The sequence below is a fragment of the Octopus sinensis genome, linkage group LG1, assembly GCF_006345805.1.
Source record: "Octopus sinensis linkage group LG1, ASM634580v1, whole genome shotgun sequence".
NCBI classification, from domain to species: domain Eukaryota; kingdom Metazoa; phylum Mollusca; class Cephalopoda; order Octopoda; family Octopodidae; genus Octopus; species Octopus sinensis.
Window position 1 is genome coordinate 3,020,101 of NC_042997.1, and position 26,082 is coordinate 3,046,182.

The window sequence follows — 26,082 nt, forward strand, 5'->3', positions numbered from 1 at the left end:
GTATGTATACACACAGACACACACATATAATTTGTTATGCCTTTGTTTTTGTGCCATTCATTATATTCTGATGCATTGTCTAATGCTCTTTTTTCATGCTTTCTTCTTCATCATTTTTTTCTCATTTCCTTAATGGATTTTAAGTTAGATATTTTTGAATAGTATTGAAAACTGAAACTAACAAATGTAATCTTACGTCTCCTGGATTTTCTTCAATATGCTCTCAAAAGCCATTAAATCTGATATGTCTGGAATGACTGCTGTATAGCAGATGATGAGCATTCTATCTAATAACGCTGTCTATTTCTTCTGTTACGTCTCTGTATTCGTCGATGCATTAGTTATTCATTTTTCAGAAGCATCCTTTAAGTTGTTCACACAGGAACACAGTTAAGAGTATAACTCAGTATACATATATAATTATGAATATACAAACTGTTTAACATGTATTCAAAAGTTCCCAGCGTATCATTGCAAGTATTATATAGGGAATAATCGTTGTCATATTTTATAATGATACGTGTACTTATATATCTTTCAGCTACAATACTTACTTGTAAAATATTTTATCCTATACTATCATTCAATTTCCATTAGTTTTTGCTTATATTCTACCTTGCTATGCATTTCACAATCCATGAATGAGTATCATTTCAGCGTTGTACATATTGGTCGTGGTGATGTACATCAATCTCACAAATAAGAGAACGTATTCACGCCGGAATATTAATCTCTTTTTGATGTCATTTATCTTCATTTTACACAGGTCGCTATTGTTTATCCAACATGTTTTTAGAACTTTTTTAGAGTAAAAATGAGAGACAAGGACAAGCAGAAACACAGAAAATGCTCCTTTTATTTGAATACCATGCAAATATTTTTTTTAAGTTTTAATTTAATTTTTCCAAAATTTAATCGTTTTCCATACTTAGAGTTGAGAAAGTATCAATGACTGAAACCAGTACGAAAATGTTTTATATGATACAACTATTTTGGCATTTTTTACCTTGGCTTACAACTGTTTCCGGTATATTTCATATATTCCTTCATCAGAGACGGTGCGAGAATATATTTAAATAATAATTATTTTAGAGAAGATATGAAACACAGATGGAAGTGAAGGAATGAAAATAGAAGTGAGATGCACAAGGATATTATATTTGCAGTTCCTTATGCATCTCACTTCTATCTTCATTCTTTCACTTCCCTCTGTATTTCATATCGTCTCTACAATAATCATTACTGAAACATTTTCTCGCACAGTCGTTGATGCGAGAAATATCCTGGTAACAGCTGTATGACCTTCCATTATAAATCGTTTGAAAACTATTCTCAGCCAGGGATTTTTTATCACATTTTGTCAATTTATACACACACACACACACACACACATATATGTATATATACATATATATATATATACATACACATATATACATACATATATATACATACATACATGCATATATATGTGTGTGTGTGTATACATATACATTTATAATCCTTCATCTGGAATAACAGAGAAAAGGGAACAACTCGTCGAGTACGTTTCTTTTATGTCGAAGATGATGTTTGATTTCAGTGTCTTTCTGCAGTTGAGAACGTAAACAATATGTATTACGTACCACAAATTATTGGTCGTGTATATTTGCTGACTGAGTAAATCTATGTCGGTGTTTATAGAAAACATGGAAACTTTCTTGAAGGAATAATAAGGCATTTTTTAGAGAGTATCGGTTGAAGTTTTGCTTCATTTTTTGTCTTAAATGCTGAATGGGTTTTCTTTTTCTTTTAGATTTGTCATGTATATGTATGAGTAAGGGTCGAATGGTAGAATTATTGGAATGTCAGATATATATATATATATATATATATATATAATATATATATATATATATATATATAGATATATATAAAAGTAGATAAATGGTACAAGGCACCAATATTATTAAGTATACTGATATATTTATATCAAGAGTTTTAATGTGTGTAAGCATGCATGTATGTATACTTACATGTGTGTTTATATGTATATTTATATGAGAGCATACATAAGTACACACACACACATATATGTATTTATGTTTGTATATATATATACATATATATATCATTTGTCTAAATATATATATGTATATACATTACATATACATATATATATATATACACGTGTGTGTGTATTTAAATATGATTACCTTAAATAATTAAGATTCGTGATACAGAATAAAATAAATAAGACTAATATACTAAGATAGCAGATGTAAATAAGAAACCCAAATATATTTCCTTTGCAGACAAGTATCTCAGAGCAATTTAATGCTAAAATATTATATCAGAATACGTGTTTTATAATCCATATCTTTTTTTATTTCTGGAGAAAGGAAAAAGAAACATATTTTGGCAAGATTATTCAATCAATATGTTGGCAGTTCTTAATACGGGCGGTCGTATTCGATTGTTATGTGCCGTTTGATAGTGTAAGCACTTGATGTGCATTTGCTAAAAACATATCAATATTCTAAGCTGTTCTTCGTATATTTTGTATCTATATGTATGTGTGTATGTATGTGTATACACTTGTACATAAACTCCTCTATACGCACGTCTGTGTTTGTCCATGCGTGTACATATACATGTGAGTGTGTGTATGTGTGTGTATGGGCGTGTTCATATGAGTGTGTGTTTGTGTGTGAGTGTGTGTGTGCAAATTATACTCATCCAAACTCGTACTGTACAACCTGCTACATTTATAGTATGCCACGAAAACATAATAATAAGCGTAAATTTACATTTCTGCTGTATATAAAATATAACTGCGTGTTCGTCTTCGTTTCGCACAGTTTGTGATGGGAAATGGGTTGAGTAATGTAGTCAGTAACAATAACCAGAAACTTTAATGGATAAAATAATGCATCTTACATTCGAATGAAAGAAAACCATAAATCGATACTACATATATCTCTGTGAAGTTAGACAAAAATATTGAAAGGGAAACTGCAAATTTTCTGAATTTGAACATCATGTTTTATCTCACATATGGAATACTAATATAGATACGTGAGCGCACAATACACGCATACATGCATACACACATATTAATAAGTATACTGATATATTTATATCTATATGAGTTTTAATGTGTGTTTAAGAATGCATGTATGTATACGTACATGTGTGTTTATATGTATATGCATATGTTAGCATATATAAGTGCACACATACGCGCACACACACATATATGTTTCTATGTTTGTATGTATATATACATATATATAATTTGTATGAATATATATATTTCTATATACACCTATACATATATACTACATATGTGTGTATGTCTCTGCACGAATGCATTTAAGTGTGTGACAGTGTGGAGAGTCCCAAAAAGATCGTACGACATTAAATACTTATAAAGTCAGAATTTATTACAGTGCATTTCGCTTACAAATTTTAAAAGAATCTTCAAAAAAATTTCAATTTTCTACGAAAGCCTAACTTCAAACTAAAGACACTTCCTGTCCTGGCACTGTAGACGGCGCGGAGTGATAGACTTGTAAACATCAAGGAACACTTCGTTCAGTATTTATGCACATTCTTTTTCAATGCTTGTCCTCAATGCGGCTTTTACTTATTCTGTGTTTAGTGTTTTCTAGTTCTATGAATGTATAGCGCATTCTAGTGAACTGCTCCGGCCACACTGCCTCTACATCCAAATTTCATTTATGTAACCTGTTACATTACTATGGTGCTGTAATGCCGATACATGTTGAAAGTACAACTCCAAATCTTCAAAATCCTCTTGACGTCTTCGCATGATAGATACTCGCAGCAATTTGAAGTAAATGGGATCACTCATATGAGTTGTCCAGTATACTGTTTTGATGATAAATCGTTCTATACAATAATTGTAGGTAAATTAACAAGATATTCCTTAGGCCATTAACCGAGCTATTAGAATTACATGTATACACATCACTCGCAACACTTCTTGCTTGAAAGTTTGAATCTTTACTTATTTTGCCGACAACCACTTACAACATTCTGCCCAGCAAACCTGATCTCCGAAAGTAAGAGCGTGGATTTTTGTTGAAATGTAAATTTTCCAATGACGATGCTTCAAAGGGCAATGGGTGCTTGATGCTTAGGGCATGGATTTTCTTGTACTCTGACAACAGGTTTATAAAACACTTTCTGACACTGTGGTGCTCGTCTATGTTCTAAGTTTTCCGGAACGCTTTGCGTACACATTCTCAACCCCTCCCACTGCTTCGTTGCATTTTAAATTCTCCAATACAACTTGACGAAAATTTTATTTCATTGAAAGCCGTATTTTCTGGGTTACATCCATGGTTTGCATGCAAAATGTTATAAAATTTAAGTCACTAACAACTAAATTGTCTATACAGCTTCCATACACATACACACGCACATAGACAAACACACAGACACACACGTACACACACACATACACACACACGTATATGTATTTATCTATGTGTGCTGCATTGCGAGCGCGTCGTGTGTGTGTCTTTATTAGTTGAGACTGAAGCGTATAGAAACTCCTATGTCACTTGACGGAATTCCGATACTGATGAGACTAAAGTAGCCTCATGTGCGGAGCTTGATGCCTGCATCTGATAGGACAAAACATGCAGGTAAGACATGAGTCGAGTAGATATTCAAGACGTTCAATATTATCGGAAAGGAGGTGTTACAGTGGTTAATGAGTTAGAAAAGAATGTGTTGCACCTAGATTGTGCGACATGCAGGACCAAATTGTTCACATGCGAGACCAAGAGTCCCCAAGGAGCATATGCCGTTATAATAGTGACATAAAAGGAGGAGATAAAGGTTACAAAGCATTTGTGCAACAAAATCGAGAGTTTCCCTTAGTAATGCAGTGTGAATTATTAGTGAAAGTATAACTCATTATTTATTAAATTTTCATTATTTAATCTCTTTAAAACTTTTAAAATTCTTCCAAAGAGCTCCATACAGCGACGTCTGCACCCGTTTTCACAGTTTAAGTACGGTTGAGCGACCGTAATGATGTCTCGACTGAAACAGAATTTAACATTGTCGTATTTGAGCTCCCATATCTTCGTGGCTAGAGACGTTCTTCCATCCCTATGTCTTCAATTAAAGGAAGCATAGTAGTTACGTAAGAGTCCCTTCAGCTGTCGGAGGAGCCGATATAGGTATAAGTATTTGTCTGAGTTACATTATCACATTTGTAAACCACTTTTACGTCTAGAAAAGAACCAAAAATGGGGCAAGCTGCTTTGTATAAATAATTGCATCCAATATTTTTTCAATATTTGAGATTTGTATTTCGAGTACGCGATCCAAAGTAATGATGGCGTAATAGTTCATTCTTAATATGACTTCACCTAGGTTCCCATTGCTCTAAGTCTGCTATAATAAAATATTACCTACATCTCACTCCAGCCTACCTAAAAATCAATCTAGCAAACTCCTATCTCACACGAGTCGCTGACATTGGATATCATATCTCACACTTTCAAAAACGATGTTTTTAGCCTCAACGGCCGATTTTAATGCTCCGTCTAACATCCCATATTTGTCCTCCGCAGATTTCAGCCACATCCCTGATTTAGTATTGATATATTCTCTTGTTTGTAAAATTACGTTTCATCTGATGATTACGGTTCTTTGTAATGAGCTGATAATTATCAATTGGCTGTTATGCTTCATTTGATTATGACACGTCAAGGGGATTTAGTACTTGTCGGACACCCTAGAGTAAAACTAGATTTAATTGCCGGACACACCTAGTGAATATACATGGGGTTGGTTTTCACTGTGTACAAAACCGGAATATCTTATTTGATACATACCAAAAATAGGCCGGAACCACAGGTATATCCAAGTTTACCTGTTTCATATCTTTTCAAGTACCTGATTCTATCTGAATCCTTTTTTACCACACACACACACACACACACACGAACACACACGTACACACACACATATGTATATATATATATATATGAACATTAGTTTCAAGGTTCATCGAAGGCTTGTACCACGGGACATACGTCCCCTGCCTAATTCAGGATCACAACATATCACACTGTGATATAATTTCTTTTCCTCAACAGGCCCTGCCCTGTTCAACATTGACCCAAAACTGATCAAAGTGAAAAAGGATCCCACCACCCTTTAACGAAGTCTGGATTGTTTTCTTCAAGGAATATCAGATAAGCCACCCATACCAGGAAACTGCTCACTCAATAAGAACTCACTTCTTGAACGGATCATAAACAAAACTCGACTTAAAAAGGATTTAGATAATCCTATTAAGTGGTGCTATTTTGTTAGACATGGCCTGGACCGAACTTTGGTCGAAACATATCTAAGTATATATATATATATATATATATATATATATATATATATATATATATATATATATGAAAATAATAATGCAATACAAACTTTCCAGTAAATGATAGCCCCATAAGGGTAAAATTATACATATAAAAGTAGATATCTTCACATACGCTAAACGCAGGAAATAGGTGACGAGGCAGCACACCTACACTGAGAATGTGTGGTCGATAATGTTTACATCACTAACGCTAGTAGTTTACAGCATTAAAGCTAAATAATATGCGAATTTATTCTTACGTATGCATCTTTGTGACATATCAGCAAATTAATTTTATACTATTTGTATATAATCATAGACTGGCGGTTCAATTCGCTTCGGATTTCCTGTAGGTACGCGAAATTGATAATCGCTAAAAATGGCGTCCATAGCTCCTGAAAACGATTTAGGGCGAGTTGTTTTGCCTGTCTGTCAGTTCTTCTAGCAACCGGTAATTTGAAGGAGCCATCCCCACCGAGCTGATATGCATCCTACTGGCGAACTAGCGGGGTGTGTGCATAAAATATATGAAGTCCGTAATGTTTATGTAAGCGCATTCATACTTACTTACACGCTCGCACCACACCCCCACACACACACATACACACACACACACACACCACACACACACACACAAATATATATGCATTTGTGTGCATATCTTTTTTAAATACCAACAGTTCGAGGAGTGTAAATTCATTTACGTAGAATGAGTTGTCTTTTATGGATTTAGTCAAGTGTACTTTAAATCCATTTTACTGAAATCTAAAGTAAATTAATCGATTTCTTAATGTGTAAACAATGTCATTGTTTTTTTTTACTTCTAACATCGAGGAAATTAATTTCAAGAAAAGTAATATGGTTTTAGGAAGTAAGGATAGAGTTTTAGCAAAACATCATTTCACAAAGAAATTATTGAGCTATTAAACCAGAGTTTACTTCGCTCAGTTAATGGTATATACCTATACCATTCATTAGATAAATATGCACAGGCATTATATATATATATACACGCACATAAACAGACACACATATTTATATAATGTGTGTGAAAGAGAGAGATAGAAAAAAAATTTATAATGTTTATCTTTCTCAACATGAATTATTTCCCTTGTCTTATTTTCCGAATTAATTCTTTTCATTGTTCAATAATGCTAGTTTTAATGATTTTTGTTTTTTCTCACTGCTTATTTATGCCAAACGATATTAAACATGCTGCTTGAAAAACCTATTAGTGTTGACCTACTTAATGCTTGCAGCGTTGTAAAATCTTTAGGTGAGGAATAATTTCCTCTCATATTGTTAGTATTGTTGAACATATTTATTGACAGATTACTTTCTCAAAGATTTCACCGTAGAATGTTTCTTTCATGTACTATGGTATATTTCTTTTATTTTTTCCTCCCTTTTTACTTAGTTTACTGCTCGATGCTGCCCTACTTAATATGTTTATGTCTTCGCCTTATTTCTCTGAGATTTCCTGTGTAACATCGATTTTTCATTATATCAGTAAAGCTGTTTTCTATTTACCTTCTTCGCTAAGAAACCTAAGTAGGTGTATAGAGTTGTGATGATATGTAAATTGGTTGGCCACCACGAGTTTTGTTTTTGTTTTTTTTTTCTTCATAATTCTAAGAATCATCAACAATATTTTATTACAGTCCCTTAGCTATTGGTCTGCTGTTACCGTGCTTGTTAACGTCATAGTTGCCACTACGACTACTACTATTACTACAACAACAACAACAACAACTACTACTACTACTACTACTCCTGCTGCTGCTGCTGCTTCTATCGCCGTTACTGATGTTGCTTCTGTCGCCGCTACTACTACTACTACTACTACTACTACTACTACTACTAATACTACTACTAATACTAATACTACTACTAATACTACTACTACTACTACAAAAACTACTACTATTAAATAAATGCGCCCTTTCAAAGCCTAGCCAGGCGCATGGGCCCGGTTTCCCGGTTTCAATGGCGCATGTATTCCCCAGAAAGACGGGACGCCAGTCAGTCCATCGCAGCGTTACTCATATTTGGCTGCTGTGTGGTCTGGAGCGACGTGAAATGAAGTATTTTGCTCAAGAACACGACGCGTCGACCGGTCCAGGAATCAAAACCACAATCTTACAATCATGATGCTGACACCCTAACCACTAAGCCACGTGCCTCCACACTACTACTACTACTACTACTACTATACTACTACTACTACTACTACTACTACTACTACTACCGCTACTACTATTATTACTACTACTACAACTACTACTACATACCTATTTATCTATCTACACACACACATATATGCATGTACTATTATCAATATTACTACTAAAGCGACAGCCGTAGAATCGCTAGCTCCCCGGGCGAATTGCTTAGCTGTATTTCGTCTGCTCCTACATCCTGAGTTCAAATTTTACCGGAGGAGAAAGACAGTTTGTTATTACTAACAAAAACAAATTTGAACGTATACGAAAGAAATAAGAAATAGTTTTTGATATGAGTACAATAGACTGACACGTCGTCAGTATTTAAAAACGTATTACTTGATTAGCCACGGGATAAATTAGAGATATTTTTAACTCTAGTATTAAAACACATTAAATGAACGTTGCACGTAAACTTCATAGCGTATTTTTTTATGACCACAGTAAAGATAAAAGAGAATGTCAAATTTTTCGAGAATATATATGCTTGCATATAACATATAATTACTGAAATGTATTTTATCTCTCACTTCAAACAATATGTCCTCCCACAACAAGGTTCAAATATGTAGTCGATTTAATTATCCCATGTATATAACTGGTAATTATTCTATTTACAAAATGGACAACAAAAACAATCTCCTAGCAGTGTTTGAACATACAAAACGAAAGATCGCAATTAGACACTACAAGTCATGCTGTCCTCTTGTATAAAATTTCCACCTCTCGTCAAACAAATATCTTTCAAAATGTCACATTTTCAATGCACTTAATCCACTGTGAAGATGTTTGTAAATTTCTCTCCTTTCATTCTTTATTAACATCTTCATTTGTTGAAAAATGAGTAATTTCATGCGTCACATGGAAGCATTAATCATGCCATTGATTCGATTTTATGATGATGTTGACGACGACGAATACAACGACGACGTGGGTTACGATGAAGGCGGCGCTGACGACGACAATGATCACGAGGATTATAAAGGCGAAGAAGACGATGATGATGGTATTAATGGTGGTAAGAATGTCCATGTGAATGGTATTAGCTTAACGGCAGTCTGCGCTGCTTAGATTAATAACATCAACAGCAGTAACAGCGACAAGAGAATTTCATAAATCTGGTTTAAAGAAGTAGTAATAATGCAAAAGGCTTTGTGGAATTTCCTTTGGGACTGTCTGTTGTGGCTGCATTAAAAAAACAAATGGATGATTACGTGGAATTGTTGCAAGTTTAATTTGTCACTGTATTCTCATAGGCCTGTCGCTTTCGTGTAGGATTTCTCACCAAATCCAATTCTTCATCAAATTCTATGTCTCCGCATGATGAAGGTTTGCATGATGTCATTGTCCAATATTATTAACATATCATGTTATTAAAACGGACGTAGTTTTATTAGAGCTGTTTTGCTTTAAATTTTTCTAATGTAAAATTGTTTGGTAGATTATTATCTATTCTGCACGCATTCCGACTGAATTTCAAACACAGGTTAAGGTCATTTCAATATTTTATATGCGGTAAAATTTGGGTGAAGCCGGTTGCAATAGTACGTGGTCATATTTTCTTCATTGCATAAACCAGAATATATCAAATGACACACTGATTATAAATTCAGTATTTAGTAAAAAAAAATGCCACTAATGTAAAGAACACCACACTAGTTGTATTTCCAATCTATGAAACACGCAATAAAAGACATTGTTGTAGATGCACAAGGCCCCATTTACTGGTGGTGTGGATTTGTTTTACGTTATTCGATGGACACTAGTATTATACGAATACTTACTGTTCTCGACCGATAAAGAAGAGATTATTCAGTTCGGAACATAAAGAACAATAACTAAATATTAGAAGGCATCTTATAAAATAAATCCATGTATTTCAAATATATATACATGCATACATGCATACACCCTCCCCCATATATATATATATATATATATATATATATATATAATATATATATATATATATATATATATATATATATATATATATTATATATATATATATATATAGATATATATATATATATATATATATATATATGCATGTATGTATGAATACGTGTGTGTCTGCGTGCATATATATATAGGCGACTGGACATAATATGTAATCAAATGATGAGTTCATATTTAAGCACGAGAAACAAATCGTACAATTTATTATATTTATACCGTTGGTACTAATAAAATGACCACTAGTGCTATTAAATAATATACATTACTTAGTATATAAGACGAAATATTCGTTACCATCATTGTCTATAGACACAATGTGTTATTAGTCATCTATAATGCGATGAAACAATTGTAACCCATGAAGTTTAATATATGTTAAAATCTAATGTTCATATGCACATATGTGTCTGACTGTATATATATATATATATATATATATATATATAGATATATATATATATATATGATTTAAAGGCAGTTGAATCATTCTTTTTGTTGTTGTTTATAGCATGTATTTCAGTTTAATTATTTAATTGGAAAATTTTGCATTTCTGTGGTTGATATGATACGCACAAAGAATAACAATTATTGCACACAGTGAACCTGATCTTAAATATAATTTTACGACGGATGTTATAATTACATTTCTTTGCATGAGTCGGAAAAGCAGAGCGATTCAGATTAATCTTTAATTATGTTAAGCTAGAATCATCAAAATCTAGACAATCTACTTTTATGATGAGTCGTATATATCACCTCACCATGTTTCAGTTATTTTTGTTATATAGATAGCTATTAAGACATCATTTTCACGTTTTATAAATAAAGCTTTACTTTGGATTTCAGTATTAGACTAGGTTAAAATTAATATTAAAAGAAACTAAATTAAAATTATTTATAACCAATAAACCCTTACATCTTACATATTAATGATAATTACGGACCACATGAAATGTTTTTATTGTTTTTTTTTTTTGTTTTTTTTTATCTTGGCTCAGTGTAATACATATAGCAATAACTGTATAGAAACATTGTTTAAGGCAATGCAAGAAGCTGACAAAACCGTTCACAAACTCCAAAAAATATTTTTTCAGCATTTCGATTTTCTTTCTTTCTGAGATCCTGTCTTTTTGGTCATAAGGAAATAAGTACCAGTTGAGTACTGGAGTCTATCTAATGGATTTCTAACCCTAACACCAACAATTTCGATTCTATTTCTAAAATTTGAAACCAATAGTTATACATTATTTAAAGTGACGAGCTGAGGGAAACGCTAGCAGCCTCACAAAATGCTTATCCGCATTTCAACCATCTTTACACCATGAATTAAAATTCCAGCGACGTTGATTTTTATTCGTTCGAATTAAATACGTTCCAGTTTAGCTCTGAAGTCTGTATATTCAGCTTAAACGCGCCCGAAAAGATAAAAATTAAACAAAAAATGTTGAGGGCTCGTACCAAAATTTTAAATCAGTCATTATACACATTATAAAATATATTACAGGATTTCTGTATAACACAATTAAAGCAATTATGATAATTATCTATTGACGACCAATTTTGGTTTATCTACATTGTATGTAATCCATCCTTTCTAATCTTCACAAACGTTTTGACTGGATATTTGTACATTTTGTGAATGTGGTATCGTTTTGCCCTACCATAATTTTCTAACGATCTAGACATTTCTATAAGATGAATTTTTTCTTCGAGATAATATCATTTTGGTTATTTCAGATACGTTTAATAGCATATATATATATAACTGTATGTATGTATGCATATGTATATATATATATATATATATTATATATATATATATATATATATATATATATATATATATATACATATACATATGTACATATATACATATATATATATATATATATATATATATAATATATATATACATATACACATATACATACATACATACATACATTTATATATATATATTATATATACATATATATAAAATATTATTAGAGACAAAACCACTATTTTGCAAAACAAACAAGGAAAGACTTAATCATACATAAAATTTTAATAAATAGTCAAAAAAACCGCCACTATAATTGTTTCTTGTCTTATCGACAATCTTCAGGTGGACTTCCAATAAGTCAGTTTCAATTTATGAAGTAATTCATAATTGAAACTGACTTATTGGAGTCCACCTGAGGATTGTCGATCAAGACAAGAAACAATTATAGTGGCGGTTTTTTTTACTATTTATTAAAATTTTATGTATTGATTAAGTCTTTCCTTGTTTGTTTTGCAAAATAGTGGTTTTGTCTCTAATAATATTTTATAATATTTTACTATAAAATTGGATTTAATCCTAAATCTGATTTTTTCCCTGTAAATTTGGATTTATTCCCTAATATTTATTATATACATATATATATATATATATATGACAATAACTGTATACAGTATTTAAGGCAGCAAGCTGACAAGACCTTCCACAAATTGAGGAAAACTTTTTTCCAGCATTTCGACTCTCTTTCTTTCTGAGATCCAATGCCACCGAGACATGTATGTATATGTGTGTGTGCATGCAATATGCATGTGTGTGTATGTATTATAGTTAATTGAATACTAAACCCTAATTCAATTTCTGGTTGCCTTTATTGTTTATGCGTATCATACTCAGGAGATTTGGCAGAAAAATTAGCTTGCGTATATTTGTGTACGTCCGGTACACTCTGGACCCCAAACCACCCGTGAAATACCTAACAATTTTCTCTCTTGTTTGATAACATTGCAGCACTCAGCTACTAGATGGATTTCAGTTTACCCCTCCACTAAATAGCCCTATTTACGAATCATTGTGCTCATGTTCCTTAGTTAGAAATCATCATTATTTCTTGAATTATTTCTATTAGAGTATTATTATATATTAACGATTTTAAAATATGTCAGTTAAACGAATAAGCCAATAATTTAACAATTATTATCTATTACAGCACATGCCGTACGAAGAGATAACGTTTACAGATTTTACTTAAGGACTAACGGAAATATTTTCCATATTCATTTTAATTATTAATTGGGTTTAAAAGGTTGCTCACCGTTCCGGAACCTGTCGAATTGTATGGAATCGGGTGCAACGACGAACGTATAATGGATGTGCGTGTCCATTAAATGCTTAAACTGAAAGGCAGAACAAATTCCACATACATTTTTATCTCCATATGCATTGATTAAATAGGCACTCAGGCACTCACAGATATGAATGTATATGTGTGTATGCGTATGTATACATACATATAATACTTACAAACATGCATATACAAGCATATATGGATACATACACGCCGATATAATGAATGATATAGATAGACACACACATACATGCATGCATACATTTGTACATGGTCATTTCGTAACATCTGTAACTTAAGAGCGTGCACCAATGAAAGCTATATTCCAAAGTGCACTAACAGCACAATTGCGGTGCTCTACGCTATGATTAGGCAAATTCAAACACTAACCTCATTATCATATATGTGACTTTATCTTCCCTTCATGATTTTGAGATCTACTTGAAATAGTTGTGGTATACGTTTCCGCAAGTTTCATAAATGATTTTCGTCTTTCACTAATCTGAACCGTACGTTCCTTAAGCTAGCTCAATCTTTCACTACTGTCTGTAAGCTTCAATTTCTGTAATAAACAGATATTTCGAAAGTGGACAGGAATGGACAGAGGCACAGTTGTGTAACTGGTTATTATCAGACCGAATACTATTCTCAACGCTCAAAACATTTCTTGAAAGCCTAGTTAGCGTTTTAATATGCACTCGTACCTGTGTGTAATCGGTAAATATTTTTAACAAGCATTAAACATATCTGTGCACTATTCATTCCAAAGTGATACTAAAGATGAATGATTGAAATATTATGACAACGCGTATTCTTCCTATATTTCTAAAGTGAATCTGTATTTCCTATTTATAAATTATCTTTCCGTTAATGAGTGATTATTGAAAGTCATTTAACTAGTAATGTTGTTTCTAGACACTGTGAGCTAGTGTTATCATAGGGAAACATACATTTTATTGGTTGTGAACTCAGCATATACGCATCTGGAAGATAGAACAACACTTATAGTAATATAGTAAATATTCCTGCAAAATGTTAGGTAAGTGTATGGTTTCGTTCCGTTTGATGTTTCCTGGGAATAGGTGTGAAGTTTCCAGTAGTGTTCGTGAAAACATTTTTCATCACTGTTGGGAGCTGTTTCTTTTCCGTCTACCGTTTATCATATAAAAGTGACTATCGTGTATTCTTTTTATCTGTTCCCCCTATCTAAATTGTCACATTGAAATCAATAATTTAAATCCCGGTACAAAGAGATTGTGTTGCGTCGTGAAATATTTTATAATAACATTTTAAGAGTGAATGAAGTTTGGAGCTTCAAAGGAGAAACACAGGACCGAAAATGTGCATACTAATTGTTTGTAAGATCAGACGAATGAGTGTGCTCTTTTATTTTTGAATATATAGAATATGGATGAGTGGTAAATCGAGAATTGGGTAGCCTTGCAGTGTAACATATCTAACATTACTGACATCCAACAATACTGACCTACAAAAGATTGTATTTGCATCATTCGATATAAGTTCTAAGGAAAGGCATAAATTGCTGTCGAAATACATAGCTGTAAAGCAGAAGAGATAATAACGTAAATGCGGACTCCAAACAAAAAAATATGTATATATATATATATATATATATATATATATATATATATATATATTATATATATATATAATATATATATATATATGCATATATACATATCTATATATGTATATGTATACATGTGTGTGCTTATGGGTGAGAATTGGTGTCTGTTCAGTACAGTTTAAATGGTTCGGAAATACTTTGTAACTATTTAGAAATCTCACTGATATTTTCCTACTAATTAAAACTCCCGAATTTGAATAATAATTGACGTAAACAACAATCAGCATACGAAAAATATGTCAAGCCTTATTCACTTTCTAACTAACGCTTCAGGTACTGTCAATATAAATGGCCTTATGAATATTTAGATGGTCTTAATTGCTGAGATCTCTTGCATGTCATAACATATGCTGTCTTCAAAGTTATAGAATTAGAAAAGCATTCCCGCTTTGCAACCATATCACGTTTCTTGTAAATTGACAACAATCACTGACGAAGACAATAGAATGATTACTAGAGTTGATAGTTTCACCTTTTCTTATCCTCAATGGCTCCTGTGTCTCATTAAATCAAAATCAAAGAAAATGCTAAGATCGATGCATTACACTTTAAATATGTTCACAACTGAATTCTTTCCAAGATGCCATTTTATATTCCAAAATTAAACACAATCTGCACTGAATTACTAGCATTTGTTTAGCTTAAAAGAAATGAGTAAGTTTTTCGTGAATATCTGAGTGCTTTTTTTAATTTCCCTCCAATAGGTGTTTCTTCTTTTTTATATTTTTAAACTTATATTTAATGGCATGTTACCATAATCTGTAATTAATCATTTATTTTCTAGTATTTCGGCTGCACAGCTTTTCCTTTTTATCATTAACTGATGGTAATATGAGTTGTTTTAGATGAAGACACAGTGTAAATTATGCATACTGCAATTAAAATTAGGTTCTAGGTGAAATGAAAGCCAAAAACTAAATACACTTTAAAGACAAGTGAACGAAAAACGAATGATAAAAATAACGCCGAAAGAAATTTATTATTTCCCAAGTGACATGTGTCTAATTTTATCGATTATTTCGTTTATTTTATTTCAAATAGAAATTTTGTTTCATTTTTCCTTTACACATTTTGAACGGGCTTCATAAATATTTCTCTTTCTTTCTTTAATTTGAAAGAAAACACTAAAAGAGTCGTTTACTTCCAATTCTAATTCAGTTTCATTACTCGCTTTGCCAAATTGATTCGTTTATATTCCGAATATCTCAAACCATAATAAGTGTATCTCGTAAATTATGCGTAAGTGTATCCTTTAATTTTTTCTGGATATTTTAATGAATAATTACAAAATCCGATGGAAAATGATTTAGCTCTTTACTTGACATTCAAACGCCTGCGTCAGTCAATGGACCATTTGGCTCCATATTAATGAAATTTAATTAGAAATGTATAGTATACCTTCAAACCTCTTTACCGATTCGCCTCAATTCAGTGATAATATTATATTGCACAATGAGTTATAATACATTGTATGTAATTAACTGTATAAGCATATAACAATAAGAATACAAGTAACATAAGATGTAGCAATTCTTCCGTTACTAATATCTGGAGAGGCTAATTTAGTAAAGAAAAAAATTATATTCCCAATAGGTATCAAAATTCCCCCCTTTAAATATCTACTTGAAATCCCGTAATTATTGATCGATATACTTAAAAAAGTAATATAAAGGAAAATCTAAGATGACAGACATAACCGTGCATAACATAAAGTAAAAAGTGTGAGAAATAGTATATTGATTTCCGAGAAAAAGGAAGTACTAAATAAAACTTTCGTGTTTTGAAATTAAGTTTTCCTTCAATAAGTCTGACAGAAAGAACAGATAACAAAGCGATCCTAGCAAAGCGAGATGTTTGAGATGATTGGTACAAAACCATTATGACCATGGGGGTATGTATATCTTCGATTATTCATGTTCTATTACAACGTATGTGAATTTCATTCATTGTTTGTTCATACATGCTCATCCTATATGAATGAGTATTTACTGCGCACGTACTGCTGGCAAATATGTTTTCTACAAATCTCTTCATAATGTTGTTTGGTTTTATGTACATGTGTGTATCAATATATTGATAGATCTGCTATGAAGTATTCGAAAAGAATTTACAGATTGTATGTACATTTCGTTACAGTGATTGTGAGTAATATTATGCTAATATTTCTTAGAATCAAACCCACAAATCTTAGGAAAGTAGTACCATTAACATCCCATATAAAAGACCACGCAATGATGAAGGGCTGAGCTGACTTCAGTACAGATACATATTCTAGCAATTTTTCGACTTAAATCTAGTCTTAGCTTAACACAAAATTATGAATGCAACAAATTCTAACAATAATATTCATATTGTACACTCACCATAACATGCTACTGCATGAAAAGTAATGGTACAGGTCATTACAAGATAGTGGACAATTATCGATAAACGTCAGTGAGATGGCTCATGAAGAATATATGGGAAAAGTTGTGGTATTATGAGGTCTTTGGTAGGCGAATGCAGTAATCTAGCGCAAAACATTTGCATGTGCATATATGACGAAGTTTAATAAAATAGAGAATTGGGATACTATTGGATCGAAGTGACGGAAAGACAATTAGAAGATGTTAAGAAATTTCCCTACAGGATATCATCTTACAGATGAAGAACCCGTTATGATTTTGGAAGATAGCAATGCAAACATTTTATGAGCATTTCGTTGAGAGTATAGAGAATGAAATTGGGGAAATTGATAGATATCAGGTGAGATCGAGAGTTTTTCTATCATAAATTATACACACGATAGCACACCGACAACTGCAACCAATGAATCTGAAGTATACTAGAAGTGAGAGAAATATTGACAAATGGTGGGGAAAAATTCTTCCTAAAACATGCAAACACATATTGAGAAATGCATTGGATTTGAGTAGACTTAGTATCATGATAACATACTATATTTTATATTAAACAATAATGATAATATATTGGATAATCAGAAGAAAAAGGTGACAATGAGATCAACGACCACACAAACGATGATGGCGTCGACGCTGACGAAAAAGAAAAAGACGATGACGACGACGACGATGATGATGATGATGATGATGATGATGATGATGATGATGATGATGATGATGATGATGATGATGATGATGATGATGTTGTTCTTGTTGTTTAACCACCACAACAACAGGAGACAAAAAGTGTTACCATGTCTATATATCTGTACATTCATTTATATAGTCCATCGGAAACTGAAATTCCACCTCTTTAATACTCTGTTGTACAATTTTGGGGGAGGGAGCCAGTCATTTAAATCGATCCCAGTATTCAACTAGTACTTAATTTATCGAACCCCGAAAGAATGAAAGTCGACTTCGGCGGAATTTGAACTCAGAACGTAAATACAGACGAAATACCTATTTCTTTACTACCCACAATGGGCTAACCACAGGGAGGACAAACGAGGACAGACAAACGGAGTAAGTCGATTATATCGACCCCAGTGCGTAACTGGTATTTATTTAATCGACCCCGAAAGGATGAAATCAATGTCGACCTCGGCGGAATTTGCACTCAGAACGTAGCGGCAGACGAAATACCGCTTAGTATTTCGCCCGGCATGTTAATGTTTCTGCCAGCTCGCCGCCTTCCCATCTCTTAGATATTGGCTTCCTTCTAAGACGTTATGCCAAATTAAGTACAACATTATTGCATTGTTTGTTCCTTAGTTTTTGTCGAGAAAAAGGATTTATCAATTCCATGTTGTAGATAATCATTAATTCAAACGCGAATAAAGTTTTATAAAACCCTTTCTTGTTTGACAACTATTGTCATAAATGAAAGGAAGTTTGAATTAAAATATTTATTTCAAATCATTACGTACAATTCATACACGCCAATATATTCCACAACATAACGCAGATATAGATTATTTCTGAAATGATCGCTGTATATATATATATATATATATATATAATATATATATATATGTGTGTGTGTGTGTGTGTGTATATATGTATGTATATATATATACAAAATTAGGGAACGGAGTAGAAAAAAATCCAAGCAATGATTCATCGCTAGCTGAAGCTTGGAGGTAGTTATTGACCAAACCAGGGGTAATCCGCTAGTTACACGTTGGGCCAAAGATATCTTAATCAAATGAAGTCTACATACTTATCAAGGGATCCTATGTTAACTTGCAGGAGATTTTATTCTATACACACCCAACGCAGCTGTAACATTTTTCAGCTTATCTAACGTCGATATGGGAAAACTTTACAACCTTCAGCGTCAATAAACCATTATCATTCCTGAAAGTTGACCTTTATACATTTTACACACACACACACACAGATATATATATATATATATATATATATATATATATATATATATATATATATATACATAAGAGAGAGAGAGAGAGAGAGAGAAGAGAGAGAGAGAGAGAGAGAGACATACACAAGTACTTCCGTGTTGCAATTAACAAATGTAACGGGGTTTCACCCTAACAGGAACTGTAGATTATGACCATTATATTAGGATTACGGTCTGCAATATACTATGAAGTAGATAAGCAAACCCATTTCAAATAAAAAGTTATAATATGTTGAATGAAATGTCATAAGTCCATGAGTATTGATTGAGATTAAAAAGTCACAACAATACATTTAGTTAGAACAATATAACCACTAAAACAGCAACAATACTCGCCTACCGTCACTAAAATCCAAACTAATGCAACACACACCATTCATACTATTAAAAAACCAACTTTTTAATCCAGCTAGCTACAACAAGTATTAGCATGTATGGTAATACATTGTTGTGTATGAATACGTGTGTCCATATGTGCATGAGAGAAAGAGGGAGAAAGGGGATAGAGAGGGTGAGAGAGAATCTGTGTGTATGTGTGTGTATTTGTGTATGAGTGTGCATCTGTATTTATTTTTCTTAAGTTAAATGTGCAAAGGACGAATTGTCTATAAAATCTGGTGAACATTCGGGTTACTGTAATCATATATTACTCTCTTCCCCAGTCATTTAGCTTTTCATCCCACTTCCAATATTGCAGTGACAGGAACAAAAAAAACCTCCTCTCTCACATGTCAGATCTTTCTTGGACTAATTGTTTTACTACATGTTTGTTGTGGATAATTAATCCCCGATACTGTTGAATTTGCCCTTCAATTTAAAATGATTGTAAAGAAGCTATCAATTAGATATAAAGGCAGTAATGCGAAAAGGAACTCTAAATGTATTATATTAAATATTAAACCAGTTGTTTAAAAAATATTTGATGTTGAAATAAAACTAAGTTATATTGTCCAAACATAAAATCGTGCAACTCCGCAGTGGGAAGAGTACTTGACAACAGAGAGAAAATTATGTCAAGTGCTCAAGATCTAATTCCAGACCTAATTCATTCACAAATTTTATATCATGTTTAAGAAGGAACGACATTTTAGTGTCTGCATCGGTGATGAGAATCGGCATAATGTGCACACAAACACATTAATATTTTTTAAAAATAAACTCAAATTTTATATGATGATGAGAAGAAGAAATAAAGGTGAACATTTTCATGAAATCACTTTTTTGCCAGTAAGGGTAAGTTTGAAAAGATTAAGAAGCGCATGAATTCTGTATAAGAAAATGATTTATTGAAACTACGAGTGCAGGTAGAGCGCAGCTGAAGGAAATCAAATTAGTTATACGGTATGCAATATAGTATATTTACAAGAATATATATATATATATATATATATATATATATATATGTGTGTGTGTGTGTGTGTGTGTGTGTGTGTGTGTGTGTGTGCGTATGTGTGTGTGTCTATATCAACCTGAAAAACAATAAACCGATTCGTAATATGTTAAGCTGCATGCCAATATATGCGATATAATAACACACCTTTTAAATATCACTTACCTTATGATTTAAAGAAGTCTTTTATTGAAATCCATTCGGCTAAGCTTTACAAACATCGCACGTGTCCGTATTCCATAAACAAGGAGGACAGTTTTTCACTGAGGTACAATCCACTGTTCTCAGAATTAAATGCTGTGTGATTCTTCGGTCGATTTCGTTCCGGTAACATTGATATTAGCTATATTCATATAATATTGTCACTTTAGAATATATAACTATATATTAACAAGTGAGTGTCTAAATATGTATATATCTATGAATGTACATCCATATATATATAAATCTATATAATGTATTATATTGTTTTCGGCTATTTACATATTCATATATATATATATATATATATATATATATATATATATGAATGTATATCGAATATTTACCAGTAGATTACACGACTGACGTAATATAGTATGTATGATATTCACCACTGAAATGCACCCTTGAGATACGATAAAGAGTGTATTTTACTATATAACAGATGTTTATGCATATTAACATATGATCATTCAAATTTGGAGAATATAAGGAATCATATGCTTAAATGCAACCAAAAGTATCAATTCAATTTCGTCGGTTGTTTTCCCAACGACCTTTGGAGATTTTAAATTTAATATGCATTTCATCTCGTTAATACAATTAATCATTTACTTTCATTATAATCTGTGTAATTACCAATACTTGTGATTTTCGTTCAAAAGCTTATGAATTTGAAAGCGTATACTAAATGTATCACAATAATAATTAGTATAAAAATTCATATGTATAGTTTTATTTGTTTCATTTAACGTAATGTTACTTATGAATTTTAACTTCCAGTAACTGCATTATTAGAATGATACATGTAAATATAGTAAACCCTACATAGATCAGGTTTGGTTAATGCTCGCACTAACATACGCTATATGAATTAGAATAGATTTCAAAGGTTAGCGTCAAATTACGTGGGAATATTATTTTTATTATTTTAAATTTTAAAATTGCTGTTGCCTTAAAACAAGTTTAAGTTCTAATGAATTCTGATGAAATTGATACAGGTAAAGCAAATATTTTCATTCATGGCAATTCAATTACAGATATAGTTGATTTATAAACATACATATACAGTTATATACACACACATATATATACATACATATATGAATATATATATATATATATATATATATATATATATATATATAATATATATATATATATGTATGTATATATATAAATATATGAATAGATATATCTTAATATTTATGGACAATGATTTAAAAATAAAGTATCCAAATTTGAATGCGATCCATTTACAATTATTCTTGTCAATTAATTTTACTTGATGTATATAACTGGTGTTGTTAGAGTATGCATATGTAAAACCATAGTTCCCCTCTCAAATTTGGCACATATGTAAGCACCGATACCTATACAGATTGGGAAGAAAATTGTTTTCATATTATCGCTGAAATCGTCCTTGTACCTGCACTGATTCTAAGAATTCAAACAATTTATATATGCACGCTTAGCAATTTTAAGCGCGCATTTTGCCTCATACGGTAAATAATCATTTTCAAATATATAATATATATATAATCGCATTTAGTTAAAGCTAATACTCTAATGTGAGCAATGTTGATAAATTACCGTATCAATAAAAGTAATAAAATTGTAGACCTTTAAATGCTTTGTTTAAAATATTTACAAAGTTTATTTTTTCTTACTTGTACTGGTCTCCAAATTTGCACTAAAGACGTTTGTGCATGATTTTAAAATTTCCAAGTTAAAGTCCCAAATCTGAAAATATACAGAAATAAGTGAAATTCATTATTTTGTGGGGCAAAAAGAAAGGAGTCATGCTAGTTATTTCAAGGTCAGAATGGCGAATACATATAAATTCAATAAAATTGTAATTATATATATATATATATATATATCTATATATATATATATATATATATATATATATATATATATATATATATGCATACATAATACATACATACATAACGTATGTTCAACGCTGGGTGTAACCCTCTTGATTATATTGTGAAGTACATATACGGGCGTTGGTGATGTGGCAATAATTGAAATAGCAGTTTGTTCACTCTAACAAATATCGGAAATTAAAGTATAATTACAATAATGAAAAAAGAACAGTGAGCAAATCATTTTAGCAGTTCAGCTTACAATTGTTTCGTCATAAGCCAACATAATCCATCTTAACTCATTATGCAATATTTTGTGGAGTTATTTATTATTGTTCATGCGCTATTTAGGTTTCTTACAGAACGCTTCTTGATTGAAAATAACTTCAGAATTGCGTAAAAATAACATGAACAGAGGTTACGTTTGATAGTTCATCCAAATCTTTATGCACATGTGTCGCATATTGATAGCGCTGGTCATTAGATAGAAAGGTAGTAGAAAATACGTTTTAGAACAATCGTCACTAAGATTCCGGCTGGGTTGAGGGCTCCTAGTCGACTACACAACACATCGTTATGACAGATGAGGAGGTAACTTGCAGGTATGTATACTGATTGGGACTCTGCTCAATGGTAGCCTGGGACGAACGGGGAATATAACGATAAATAGTGAATGCAGCATCTCCCTGCCTTTTGATCTACCTGACAAGAATGACAAGAAACTGCAAATGAAAATGCAGTGTGAATTATGTTGTGCTGTTGTTAGTTTGTTAGTAAGCATCATAAATCAGTTTTTATGCGCTAATGTGCATGAATGAATAGATATGAAAAAACAGTTGCCTGCGTATTTTTCTTCCTTTTATTTTGGTGGTGGTGGCGGGGGAAGTGAGTGGTGTTATAATGGAATAGTTTTGGTTTTAGTTATTTTTAGAACGTTTATTATAAATGCTTGACTGTTTATCCGTGTAGGTGCCAATATGTTAATATAAGTAATGCTTTCACTTTAGAAATTTTTGTGTGTGCGTATTTCAGTGTTGTTCAGAGATTTCTTTATGTAACTTGTATACGTGCGTGAGTAATTTACGTGTGTAATTGAGTGGACGATTAAATTTGAATCGTATGAGATGCTTTTACAAAGTGGAGGTAGCATGTGGTAGAATTGTTGGTACCTCGGAAAAATGCTTAGTAAAAGCTCATCCGGCTTTAGATTCTCAGTTCAAATTCCGCCGAGATCAACTCTGCCTTATATTCTATCTGGATCGATAGTATTAGATGAGCACTGGGGTCGATGTAATCGACTACCCCTTCACTGGAAAAATTGAAGGCCTTTTGCATATGGTAGAGGGAATATTAACTAGGCCAGTGTAGTGGGAGGCTTTTGTTGTTGTGTGTAATCTTCATTGTTTCTCGGTAGATGGTGTGTTTGCTGTAAAAACTGATGTGACTGATTGTCTTTCCTTGTATTTGGTTGCGTTTACATTATTCTAGGTGCATGTCGTCTGTGTTCCTGTATGTACAAAGTGCAATGTACGCGTTAAAGTATGTAGTTGTTTAATATAAGTAGATTACAAAATTTCTTTTCCGACTGGAGTCATGAAGTCTGAGATATATTGCCTAGCGCTACACAGAGCTTGAAGACAAGACGTGTTGATAGAAAAGCAGACAGCAATTGCATCTAACGGAAGCATTGTGTGTGTATATATATATATATAGGTAGATAGAGAGATCGATACACAGATACATAGATAGATACTAATAGATACACACATCTATCTATCTATCTATCTATCTATCTATCTATCTATCTATCTATCTATCTATCTATCTATCTATCTATCTATCTATCTATCTAACTATCTATCTATTTATCTTTCTATCTCTCTATCTATCTATAAATCTATCTATCTATCTATCTATCTATCTATCTATCTATCTATCTATGTATCTCTCTCTCTATATATATATATATATATATATATATATATGTGCATGCATATAACTATATATGCAGGCATATGTGTGTGTGTGTATGTGTGTGTGTATGTGTGTGTGTGTGTGTGTATGTGTGTGTGTGCACACGTATGATTTATGTATGAATACGTGTATGAGAAAACAGAGATAGCGTAGTGAGCAATTATCGGAGCGAAAATTAAATTACTAAAAATCCACAACATCAACCATGAGCTCTGAAGTTATTTTTGTTACATCTTTCTCGCATGCCTATCTCTACGCATTACTTTTTAAATATAATGACCTACAGATACCTTCGATTACGTAAGTCCCGATAATCTTTGTTAACAAATGGAAACGAGATATTTAATTAAGAAAATTAACTGGTTACTAAGCTATAATTATTTTAATTACATTCGATCTAAACATCAATGTAATCTATACCGATTAAATTATGTTCTACGTTTAGTACTATAATTATACGTAATGGGATATAATAATGTTTATCTCTTGCCAAGTAACATATGTTACTTAAACTATTTTCGTTACTTTGTGAAATATATCTAACGCAGAAACAGAGAAACCTATTTACGTCAATACTTCGTTTTGATCGTACGACCATAATTATTCGAACCTTAGGAAAATGTGAGGCGGGGGATTATTATAGATCTCATAGAACAGGAAGTTTCTCGATAATTTTAATTTAGCTGACAAATCTTACCATAAATTCTAGAAAACCCGTTAAGTGCAAATTTTGATTTCACAATTAACACATTTTTATATATTTAGTAGTATTTATGTCAAGATACTTCTGATGAAAGCATGTTAGATATGAATGAGAGAAGTGTGCAATGAAATCAATCATTTGCAATTTTACGTTTCATGTTTTTCATTTTAAACCGTACTCACGTGTTTATTTCCTAGTTATCATAGATAATTTGATGAAAGTGACCATAATTTCAAACATGATTC

The 26,082-nt window shown here is 31.9% G+C and overlaps 1 protein-coding gene across 4 annotated transcripts in view; it reads right to left on the reverse strand.

Annotated features, from left to right (window-relative positions):
* Positions 1 to 26,082, reverse strand: part of LOC115219228 — a 532,468-nt gene that overhangs the window by 499,833 nt on the left and 6,553 nt on the right. For 3 of the 4 annotated variants that reach the window (XM_029789367.2, XM_036507795.1, XM_036507870.1), the window contains exon 1: positions 21,251 to 21,529. The gene's annotated coding sequence lies outside the window, so the exon portion shown is untranslated. Of the gene's footprint in view, positions 1 to 21,250; positions 21,530 to 22,956; positions 23,030 to 26,082 lie in introns of those variants that run through there. The other variant, XM_036507825.1, reaches the window with a different exon arrangement.